Source organism: Triticum aestivum, chromosome 1A (genome assembly GCF_018294505.1).
Source record: "Triticum aestivum cultivar Chinese Spring chromosome 1A, IWGSC CS RefSeq v2.1, whole genome shotgun sequence".
Classification (NCBI taxonomy): Eukaryota; Viridiplantae; Streptophyta; class Magnoliopsida; order Poales; family Poaceae; genus Triticum; species Triticum aestivum.
The window spans coordinates 397,575,696-397,587,243 of record NC_057794.1 but is presented as its reverse complement, the minus strand read 5'-3'; positions in this window follow the sequence as shown (position 1 = coordinate 397,587,243).

Below are 11,548 nucleotides of genomic sequence, written 5' to 3'. Positions count from 1 at the left end.
CACTCCTGAGAAAGGCTTGGTGGGCTGGAGCTGCTCATATGGCACTTGGAGGTTGTCGAAGGTGTCAATGGACAGGACGTTGAGCCCTGCACCGCCGTCGATGAGGGTCTTGTTGACCTGCACATTGCTGATGACTGGGGAACATAGCATAGGGAGGGTGCCAGCGGTGGCTGTGCACTTGAGTTGATCTGCCGAGTTGAAAGTATGGTGCATCGAGACCACCTGAGCGGGCGCGTGGCCTCGAGCTTGGGGAGCGCCGCGTTCACCTCGCGAGCAAACTGCTTGAAGACGCGCTGAGAGGCTGGGGCCTGGGCGCCGCCCAAGACGCAGGCGATCGCACGCAGCTCCTGGAAGCCCCCAGCCCCCTTGTCCTGGTGGTGGTCATCGTTCCTTCTTGGTGGTGGCAGCGGGGGAAGACCGGTGTTACTCTAGGGGCGATCCTCACGCGGCGGGTCCCTCCAGGTGCCCTCATGAGGCTGGTCCTGCCAGCGGTCCTCACGAGGTCGGTTGCGCCACTCCTGGCGCGGGCCACGGTCATCCCAGCGTCCGCCTCCATGTCCTCCTCTGCGGCCGTAGCCCCGGTCGTTGCGCTCGGGGTGTCGACCGTAGCATCCCACGCCATGAGCCCCGTCGCCCGCGGCTGGTTGAGGGGGAGGTAGATAGTGGGACGGTGCCGGAGAGCCCCCCCACGGCGCGGACGAGCTTGGCAACGCGTTCGAGCCACTCCTTGTAGAGAACGTCGATGGGGCAGTAGCGCAGGAGCTCGTTTGCCGATAGGAGCGCGGCCTTTGCCTCCATGGGAGCACGGTGCGTGTGAGACGAAGAACCGGCAGGGGTCAGCGAAGGAGTGGCGGTGCGGCCGTCCTGCCGCACCGAAGGATGCAGCGAGGACGCCTGCTGCTCGTTCCCTGCCGGGCCAGTGGCAGCGTTGGCGGCGGGAGACAGAGAATGGCGATGTGGCCCGCCGACGGGAGCCGTCTGAGCGACGTGGGCGGTCAGGGCAGCCCGACGCTCAGCTCGAGCACGGCGAGCGTCCGCCATGGAGACGACAGAGCGACGAACTGATGGAAGGGAGGCTAAGGCGCACCCCTATCTGGCGTACCAAATGTCGGATGTGGGGTTCCGACAAACCCTTAAGGTTCGAACACTCGGGTGTAAGCGAAGTCTTTCCTTCCCACCAATCTACGCCCTAGCTCGCTAAGATCTCGCGGACGAACTCGATGAACTCGCAACACAAAAAGACATAGGATTTATACTGGTTCGGGCCACCGTTGTGGTGTAACACCCTACTCTAGTGTGGTGGTGGTGGATTGCCTCTAGGGCTGATGGTGAACAGTACAAAGGAAGAACAACCTCCTGAGGTTGAGGTGTTCTTGAGCTCGGTGAGCTTGTTTGTGTGAGGATGGTCTGAACGATCCGTCCCCGAATGATCTCCCTTGCTGATCTGTCCAATCCTCTGTCCTCTGTCAGGGTGGTGGCTGGGCCTACTTATATAGGCCCTAGTCCTCTTCCCAAATATCGAGCGGAAAGGGAGCCAACAATGGCGGGCTAACTCGAAGGGGGACAGCTAGTACAAGCTATCCTGACAAAAGTGGTCTTCGCCTGCCAAAGGCTCTGGTGGTGACGCCGTCTTGGGCTCCATGATGTCCTCCGTCTTGCCATCCTCCTGGTCTTGGTGTCGTTGTACCAATATAGCAACCTTTGCCTCATGCCTTGATACTCTTCACCTGCGCTGGCCTCCTTAGCACCAAAGAGGAAACAAGGACGCTGAGTGCACTGGCGCCCGCCTGGTGCCGTGCGTCATGGCTCACGTCACGAGGGTCTCGTGAGGTTTGCCTCGCCTTGATATCTCCGCTCCTAGTGAGCCTGTCTAGCTAGGCTATTCCCGAGGATGTCTTGCATTGTCCGCCTCATGAGGCTTGGACCCTCGCGAGGGTCTTGGATGCTTTGTTGGTGAAGATGGGCCGTACGGCCTGCAGGCTCAGCCACGCCGCGGGCCGCAGGCAGGCAAGTCTGGGGACCCCTGTTCCCAGGACGCCGACATATGTGGACTGAACTTCAGAATGCCAGAATAAGAGGGTGATAGCTTGTCCTATCAAAGACTACACTTCTGGCAGCCTCCATCTTGAAGCAGTAGAAGAGAGTAGATGGTAAGTTAACCAAGTATCATTGCATAGCATAATCCTACCCGACGATCCTCTCCTTGTCGCCCTGTGAGAGAGCAATTACCGGGTTATATCTAGCACTTGGAAGGGTGTGTTTTATTTAGTATCCGGTTCTAGTTGTCATAAGGTCAAGGTACAACTCCGAGTCATCCTTTTACTGAGGGACACAGCTATTCGAATAGATAAACTTCCCTACAGGGGTGCACCACATAACCCAACACGCTCAATCCCTCTAGCCGTACACACTTTCCTGGGTCATGCCCGGCCTCGGAAGATCAACACATCGTAGCCCCACCTAGGCACAATAGAGAGCTCAGCACGCCGGTCTAAATCCTAAGTGCGCAGGGGTCTGGGCCCATCGCCCATTGCACACTTGCACGTCGCGTACGCGGCCAGTGAGCAGACCTAGATACCTCCATTACAAAGGAAGTTGTGTTATGCGGTCCAACCCGGCGCGCGCTACTTAGTCGCTGATGTCAAGAAGGCTTCGGCTGATACCACGATATCGAGTGGCCATAATTGTTCCCGCGTGGTTGGTTAGTGCATATAGGCCAGTGGCCAGACTCAGTTCAAATACCAAGATCTTGTTAAGTGTGTTATTTTAAAGTAACCGTGGACGCCGACCAGGGACAGACCCACCTCTCACCTAGGTGGTCTCGACCTACCCTGTCGCTCCACCACAAAGATCCACCTAGAGGGTCGTCGAGACAAAGGTCCTTTCAACCCCCAATCCGTGAATCACTCGCAGGTACTCTATGAGCCGACCCGTCTTTAGTCCCCACATGTATCATGTATAATGTATATAAGTAATATACCCATGATCACCTCCCGAGTGATCACGGCCCGATAGTATAGCATGGCAGATGGACAAGAATGTAGGGCCGTTGATGATAAACTAGCATCCTATACTAAGCATTTAGGATTGCAGGTAAAGGTAACAACAGTAGTAGCAAGGACAGGTTATGCAGTAGAATAGGATTAACCGAAAGCAGTAACTTGCTACACTACTCTAATGCAAGCAGTAGAAAGAAGAATAGGCCATATCGGGTTGATCAAGGGGGGGGCTTGCCCAGTTGCTCTGGCAAGGAGGGGTCTTCAACAACGTAGTTGATCGGGGCACCAGCAGTGGCGTCAGTCTCGTACTCTACCAGAGAGAAGAGGGGGAAGAAACTATGAATACAATGCAAACAGATGCATATCAATGCATGGCATGACAAGTAACGGTGCCAGGTGTGCCCTAATGCAGTATGAGGTGATACCAGCGAAGGGGGGAAACATCCGAGAAAGTATCCCCGGTGTTTCGCATTTTCGGACAGATGAACCGGAGGGTGAAATTTGCATGTTCGCTATGCTAGAGATGTGTGGCGGACGAACGGGCTACGTATCCGGATTCGTCTCATCGTTCTGAGCAACTTTCATGTACAAAGTATTTTCATCCGAGTTACGAATTATTTAATATTAATTTTTAAAGTTTTAATTCATTTTTTAGTTAACAAAATTAATTTATTTCAAAATACAATTATTGCATCACCATGATGGCATCCTGACGTCATCGGTCACCTCTGACCGTTGATTCTTCAAACTGACACGTGGGTCCCGTCTGTCATAGATAGTGGGTTAAAACAGGGTTAAGTTAATCCTAAATTCAATTAAGCTAACTAATGGGCCCACTAGTGAGTGACTAATTAGTCTAAATTAACTGAACTAACTAATTTAGTTAGTTTTAAGGTGGGGGCCACATGCTAGCTGCTAGGACCGGCCCAGTCAACAAGTTAACCCCGGTCAACAGGGCCAGCTGGGCCCGTGGGGCCACCAGGCAGTTACCCTGGGGGTGACCCCGGCCGGCCACGTCAGTGAGGGTGCCGGCGATGAATCCCCAACAACCAGAACCGCGGCAGAGCGGCTCAGGCGTCACTGGAATTTGCTGTTTGGGGGTCAAAAGGGGCACGGGCGGGTGCGTTCAAACGGGGAGAGCCCGCCGCGTTGTGCGGTGGCGCTGGGAGGATCTGAGGCCGCCGGAGTTAACGCCAGCGTCGAGCAGAGGCGGCGGTTGGCTTCAGGCCTCATTGGGGTCGGTGCTAGGGCACGGGAGGGGGCATGCGTGTGTGTGTTGTGCTCCTGGAAGCACCAGGAACACGACGGTGGGCTCATGCTGCGGCAGCGGTGGCTATGTCGGCGACGGAGCGGGGTGGCGGCGAGCTACGACTCTGGTGGGGATGGCATCTACAGAGCGAGAGCGGGGTAGAAAAAGAGGAGGGAGGAAGAGGGGCTCACAGTGGGAGCACAAGGAGGCTCGTCGGGGTTCGGGAGCAGCAGTGATGGCCGGATTCGAAGGTGGACGGCGGTGGAGGTTCGGTGAGGGAGGCGGGTCGGGGCGGCGTAGTCAGGGCTCCTCGACTTAGGCTCGATGGTGCGGGCAACACGGAGGAATGTTGCGAAGCCGATGGACACGCCTGTTGGGCGCGTCAGGCTCGATGGCCGTGCGAATGGAGGCCGGCGACGACGAGCTCGCTCGGTCGAGCTGAGGGGAGAGGGGAGTGGATCTGGGCGAGTCAAGTGGGGGTAGTGGGCGGCTAGGGTTCCTGGGGGGAGAGTGAGAGCCGGGGGAGGGGGTCTTATCCACTAGCCGGCGCCGACGAGCTGGTCCGGCGGGGCTCCTCCCCTGTAGCGACCCAAGTTGGGGGTATAGGGAAGGGGATGTGCAGGGGGAGTTGGGCTGGCTGGACCAGCTGGCTAGCTGGGCAAGTTGGCCAAGTTGGGCTGGCTGGACCAGCTGGCCAACTGGGCAAGTTGGCCCAGTTGGGCCGTGGGGTTTCCCCCGCTTTAGTATTTTATTTTATTTTGGTTTTGTCTTTTCCTTTTTTATGTTATATTTCTAGTTCCCTTTTATTTTAGATTTATAAAAATTATCACTAGCACCTAAATTAGTACTATTAAATATACTACTGCCACATTAATACTTTCCCAAATTAAAATAGTTTAATATTTTATAAAATTTAAAAGGCATTTATTTAATTGTTTTACCTACTGCTTTAGTTATTCAAGTGCATTTAAACCTTTCATAAAAATGTGGTTTCTCCACCATAATTACTTAGGATTTATTTGTCCCATTTTGAATATTTTAGTTTTAGTGTTAGAAACTTTTATTGTTTTCCTTTAATTCAATTTGAATTTGAATCGTTTTTGAATGAACACGAGATTATCAATAGTAACCGAGGTGACGTGGCATCATTAATAGAGGTTTACTATAGCTTAATTATCCGGGCGTCACAATGCACTTTGGGCTTATAGAACAACTTATAAAAATCCTATGTGTATGTCTCCTTATAAAATGGTTTATGGAAAAGCATGTCATTTGCCTCTTGAGTTAGAACGTAAAGCATATTGGGCAATCAAAGAACTCAATTATGATTTCAAACTTGCTGGTGAAAAGAGGTTATTTGATATTAGCTCATTAGATGAATGGAGAGCCCAAGCTTATGAAAATGCAAAATTATTTAAAGAAAAAGTAAAAAGATGGCATGACAAAAGAATTCAAAAGCGTGAGTTTAAAGTCAGAGAATATGTTCTTTTGTACAACTCTCGTTTCAGATTCTTTGCAGGAAAACTCCTCTCAAAATGGGAAGGCCCATATGCCATCGAGGAGGTTTACCGGTCTGGAGCCATCAAAATAAATAATTCTGAAGGTACTAACCCGAAGGTTGTCAATGGGCAACGTATAAAGCATTTTATCTCAGGTATGCCTATTAATATTGAAAGTAATATTATCCAAACCATGACACCGGAAGAACACATAAAAGAGTCCTTCTGGAACACTCTAGAATCGTGAAAATAAGGAGGTACGTGATACGGTAAGTAAACAGACTCCGAAAAAACCGCAAAAATATTTTTATCAGCTTTGGAATATTTTAGAATTTTGGTAATAAAGAAACTTCCAGGAGGCGTCGCCTGGTGGGCACAAGATACCAGGGCGCCTGGCGCGCCCAGGAGGGTTGTGCCCACCTAGGACACCTTCCTTACTCCTTTTTTCTACCATATACTTATCCTCCAAGATAAAAAAAATCTATATATACTTCCCGAACCCGTTGATCACCGTATCATAGAGAAATTCTATGTTCACTTTTCTTGATGTTTACTGCGCAGTTTTGGAAATATGTCGCCCCAAGACTCCGACGGGGAGAGCTATGTCTCACATCTCATTGTTGACCCAAAGACCTATGGGGACCTATCTCCTTATGGTCGAACTACGAATGACGAGGAGGATGCTCACTTTATGAGGATCGATGATTCAAGGTCGGAGGAGGAGGATGTTCCTCTACCTCAACCTGGGGATATGCACATAAAGTTCAAGAAGTCCAGTCTCCCCAAGAGAGCTAACCATTCTAATAACCGATCTATTCCTTCTCGTTTTCGGCAGAAAAGCAAAGGAGATTTATGTGACAAGATCTTGCAGCTGGAGTTGGAGGTTTATGATTTAAAAGAGTAAATTGCTCTCCTCAACTACAACATGAAAAAATTGAAGGCACAATTGTCCTCACCACCACCTTCATCATCTTCACCACCAAAGGAGAATTGAGTATCGGGTATGGGCACTCCCCTTGGCCCCGCCATGCTTGGGGGAGGTGCCCCGGTATTGTATCGTCCCACAATGTTTTTACTTTCACTTATTTTAGTTCGATCTTTTGCTTTAGATGAATAAAAGTTCAGTTTGATCCTTTCTTCTTTGAGAGTTTTCTTAGTGATCTATGCTTGTAACCGTGTGCCAGTTATATAATAAAGTTTAGTATGAGTTTTTGCTTTCTTTACTTTCATGTTGCAAATAAAGAAAAGAAATAAGAAAGTAAACAAACGGAAGAAAATAATTAAATAAATAAAACATTATATACTAATCATATGGTAGGTGATGGCACCACACAAGGAAATGTATAAGTAGAAAATTTTATTAGAGATTGACAAACATAGCATTAGTCAATGATGCAACTCATGAAAGAATTAATAAGGAAGAGAAGATTCACATATAAATATACTATCCTAGAAATCTTTTGTGATTGTGAGCCCTCATCAAAATATTATATGCCAAACTTGTTGACGTTGGACAACGAAGACAACTTAATGATTTATGTTTTCTCATATTCACATAGAAGTCATATTGTCATAGATCCTTCAACATGTGGTGCTCGCCCCCTATCTTTGCTAGCCAAAAATTCTGCACTAAGTAGAGATACTACTTGTGCATCCAAAAACCCTTAAACCCAAATCTTATTTTCAAGTGTCCACCATGCCTACCTAGGGATTGAGCAAGATCCCTCAAGTAAGTTGTCATCGGTGCAAAAAGGCAATAAAAATTGCTTCTAAAAGTATGAGATCATTTAGTGTAAGAGAAAATTGAGCGTTGCATGAACTTGTGATGGTGAAGAATAAAAGCGACAGACTGCTGAAGGAAATATGCCCTAGAGGCAATCATAAAGTTGTTATTTATATTTCCTTATATCATTATAAATGTTTTTTTGACCAGTGAAAACAGCAGGAGAGCCTCCTGCTATTGCATTTTTCTTTATTTCTTTAAGATGTTAACCATTGGTTAACATTACATATAAGGGCTGTTTTACATGGCTTTAACAAGAGTTCAGAAGGTGCTAAACTAGCCTATGTGAACCAGGTATCACAAAGATAAAGAGTTGCTAAAGCCTTCTAAAAAGGTTAAATTTTGAGGGTTGATCCTATAACCCAGGATCACAAAATCTTCCTTGAGCTTCCTCAGCCACTCAACATGTGTGGCTGCCTCTCCATCAAAGATCTCTCTGTTGCTTTGCTTCCAAATATTCCAGGAGGTTAATATAGTTATCTCTTTGAACAAAGGTCCCTGCCACCTTGCCCTAGCTCTCTCATACTTGTGTTGTATGTCTGGGTCATTCTCCCAATCTATGCCCACAACATCCCAACACTTTGCAGCAAATGGATATTCATAAAATAGATGGGAATTTGTTTCTATAACCTCCATATAGCACATTGGACAATTATGATTTTCTCCAATATTAAAGTGCCCTGTCATGCAACATCAACCAAGCAAACACTTTATGTCTCATGATACATTTTGTCTTCCAAATCGAGGTGATGCATTGGGGAGCCAATATATTTTTGAACATGAAATTGTAGAATTTCTTCGGTTTAAAATCAGCATCACCCCAACAAAGGATCCACTCATCAGTCCCCATAGCTTCCAGGTTGATTCCGTCCATGATCTCTTGTAAATTATCTAGTTCTGTTCTGGCTTCCATTGACAGAGGAATCATATATAAATGTTTATTATTCATGCTAGAATTGTATTAACCGGAAACTTAGTGCATGTGTGAATACATAGACAAAACTGAGTGTCCCTAGTAAGCCTCTACTTGACTAGCTCGTTAATCAAAGATGGTTAAGTTTCCTAACCATAGACATGTGTTGTCATTTGATGAACGGGATCACATCATTAGAGAATGATGTGGTGCACAAGACCCATCCTTTAGCTTAGCATTATGATCGTTTAGTTTTATTGCTATTGCTTTCTTCATGACTTATACATGTTCCTCTGACTATGAAATTATGCAACTCCCGAGTACTAGAGGAACACCTTGTGTTCTATCAAACATCACAACGTAACTGGGTGATTATAAAGATGCTCTACAGGTGTATCTGATGGTGTTTGTTGAGTTGGCATAGATCGAGATTAGGATTTGTCACTCCGTGTATCAGAGAGGTATCTTTGGTCCCTCTCGGTAATGCACGTCACTATGAGCCTTGCAAGCAATGTGACTAATGAGTTAGTTACAGGATGATACATTACGGAAGGAGCAAAGAGACTTGCCGATGACGAGATTGAACTAGGTATGATGATACCACGATCGAATCTAGGGCAAGTAACATACCGATGACAAAGGGAACAACATATGTTGTTATGCAGTTTGACTGATAAAGATCTTCGTAGAATATGTAGGAGCCAATATGAGCATCCAGGTTCCGCTATTGGTTATTGACGGGAGATGTGTCTCGGTCATGTCTACATAGTTCTCGAACCCGTAGGGTCCGCACGCTTAACGTTCGATGACGATTTATATTATGAGTTATGCGATTTGATGACCAAAGTTTGTTTGGAGTCTCAGATGAGATCACGGACATGACGATGAGTCTCTAAATGGTCAAGAGGTAAAGATTCATATATTGAAAGGTTACATTCGGACACTGGAATGGTTCGGGTCGTTTTGGATGAGTTTTAGAGTACTGGGGGTTACCGGAACCCCCGTCCCTCGGGAAGTTCAGGGGCCTTCATGGGCCGTAGTGGAAAGGAGAGGAAGGCCACAAGGGAGGCCTCCCCCCCATGGCCAGTCCGAATTGGACTAGGGAGGGGGGCGGTGCCCCCTCTTTCCTTCTCCCTTCTTCCTCCTTCCCTCTCTCTCTCCCTCTCTTGGAAAGGAAGGGGACTCCAACTAGGATTGGAAATCCTAGTTGACTCCCCTATGGCGCGTGCCCCCCTATGGATGGACTCCTGTCCTCCCCCTTTATATACATGGGAGGGGGGCACCCCAAAGACACACCAAGTCTTCTCTTAGCCGTGTGCGGTGCCCCCTCCACAGTTACACACCTCAGTCATATCATTGTAGTGCTTAGGCGAAGCACTGCGCCGGTAACTTCATCATCACCGTTGAGGGAGTCCTGGATTAGGGGGTGTTCGGATAGCCGGACTATACCTTCAGCCGGACTATACCTTCTGGACTATGAACATACAAGATTGAAGACTTTGTCCCGTGTCCGGGAGGGACTTTCCTTGGCGTGGAAGGCAAGCTTGGCGATACGGATATGTAGATCTCCTACCATTGTAACCAACTCTATGTAACCCTAACCCTATCCGGTGTCTATATAAACCAGAGGGTTTTAGTCCGTAGGACAACATACACAACAACAATCATACCATAGGCTAGCTTATAGGGTTTAGCCTCTCCGATCTCGTGGTAGATCTACTCTTGTACTACCCATATCATCAATATTAATCAAGCAGGACGTAGGGTTTTACCTCCATCGAGAGGGCCCGAACCTGGGTAAAACTTCGTGTCCCTTGCCTCCTGTTACCATCCGGCCTAGACGCACAGTTCGGGACCCCCTACCCGAGATCCGCCGGTTTTGACACCGACATTGGTGCTTTCATTGAGAGTTCCTCTGTCTCGTCGCCATCAGGAAGGATGCCTCGCCCCGTCTTTAAAGACGGCACCTTTGCTAAGGGAGCTTTGGCTGTCGGCCAAACCCTCCGGCTAGGTGGTTTTCTTATGACTGCATGTTCGGCTTCTGCACCGACAATGACCTCTCGAGCCATCGAAAACAATCTTCATGTCAGCTTGGAACTCGCCGAGCAGTTAGATCCAATGGAGCTCTCCTCCATAAACGAGCTCTTGGATCGCGTCGCCGCCCTGGGAGTCGCTACGAATTACGACCAGATTGGGCCCAAGCCCGATCTGAGAGAGATTAACTCTCCCCAAGTCACCCATCACGTCACCGTGATAGAGGGACAGTGCAGCGACCCCTCATCTATCTTAAGGACTAGCTACGTCTGGATTCCCGATCCCTCCAAGACGGATACCCGCGGAGGGGAGGATATCACTCAAGACCTGAACTTAGAGTCAGGCGACGGACTGGATTCATTGGACAACATCCAGGAATCCAAATTTTCAAGTTCGGAAATTCCTCGGCCTCTGAGCCTCAGATGGGGTGAGGCTTCGGATTTAATTCCACCCACCCACCCGAACATTAGCGATCTATCCCAAATTAGGCAAGAGCCCGAAGAAACAGTACATCATTACTGGGCTAGATTCCTCCTGGTTATGAACAGGATAAAGGACTGCTGCGAGGAAGACGCGATTTCATTCTTGTGCAATAATTGCACGGACAAGGGAATCCTCAAGGCCATAAGTCGTCGTTATATTACACGCTTCGCTGACTTGGCGTCCATAGTACGAAAGTACTATGCGATGGAAAGCGCCTGGAAAACCGAAATAAAATTTTGGGACAATACGGCCCTGAATACAAACCCAGTCCAAAATAAAAGGGTGCATCATCGCTAGACACCCGGGTCAAACACCAAAAAGCAAAAACCCTCTACAGGGCATGGAACCGTATTGGAAGTATGGCTTAATGGACCCTGTAAAATTCATAGTACAGAGGACGCCACACCAACTCACAGCCTTAGGGCATGTTGGATACTCCGGCAGGTGGCCAAAATTGGCGAAGATCTCCTAATTCCAGAGGCCACAGAAAGCCACCCCAGAGATACCAATACGGTATTAACAGTCTTCGAGACTTTTGCATCAAATAATATGCGAAAAAGGACACTCTGCAGCCTTGCCGAAGTCTAC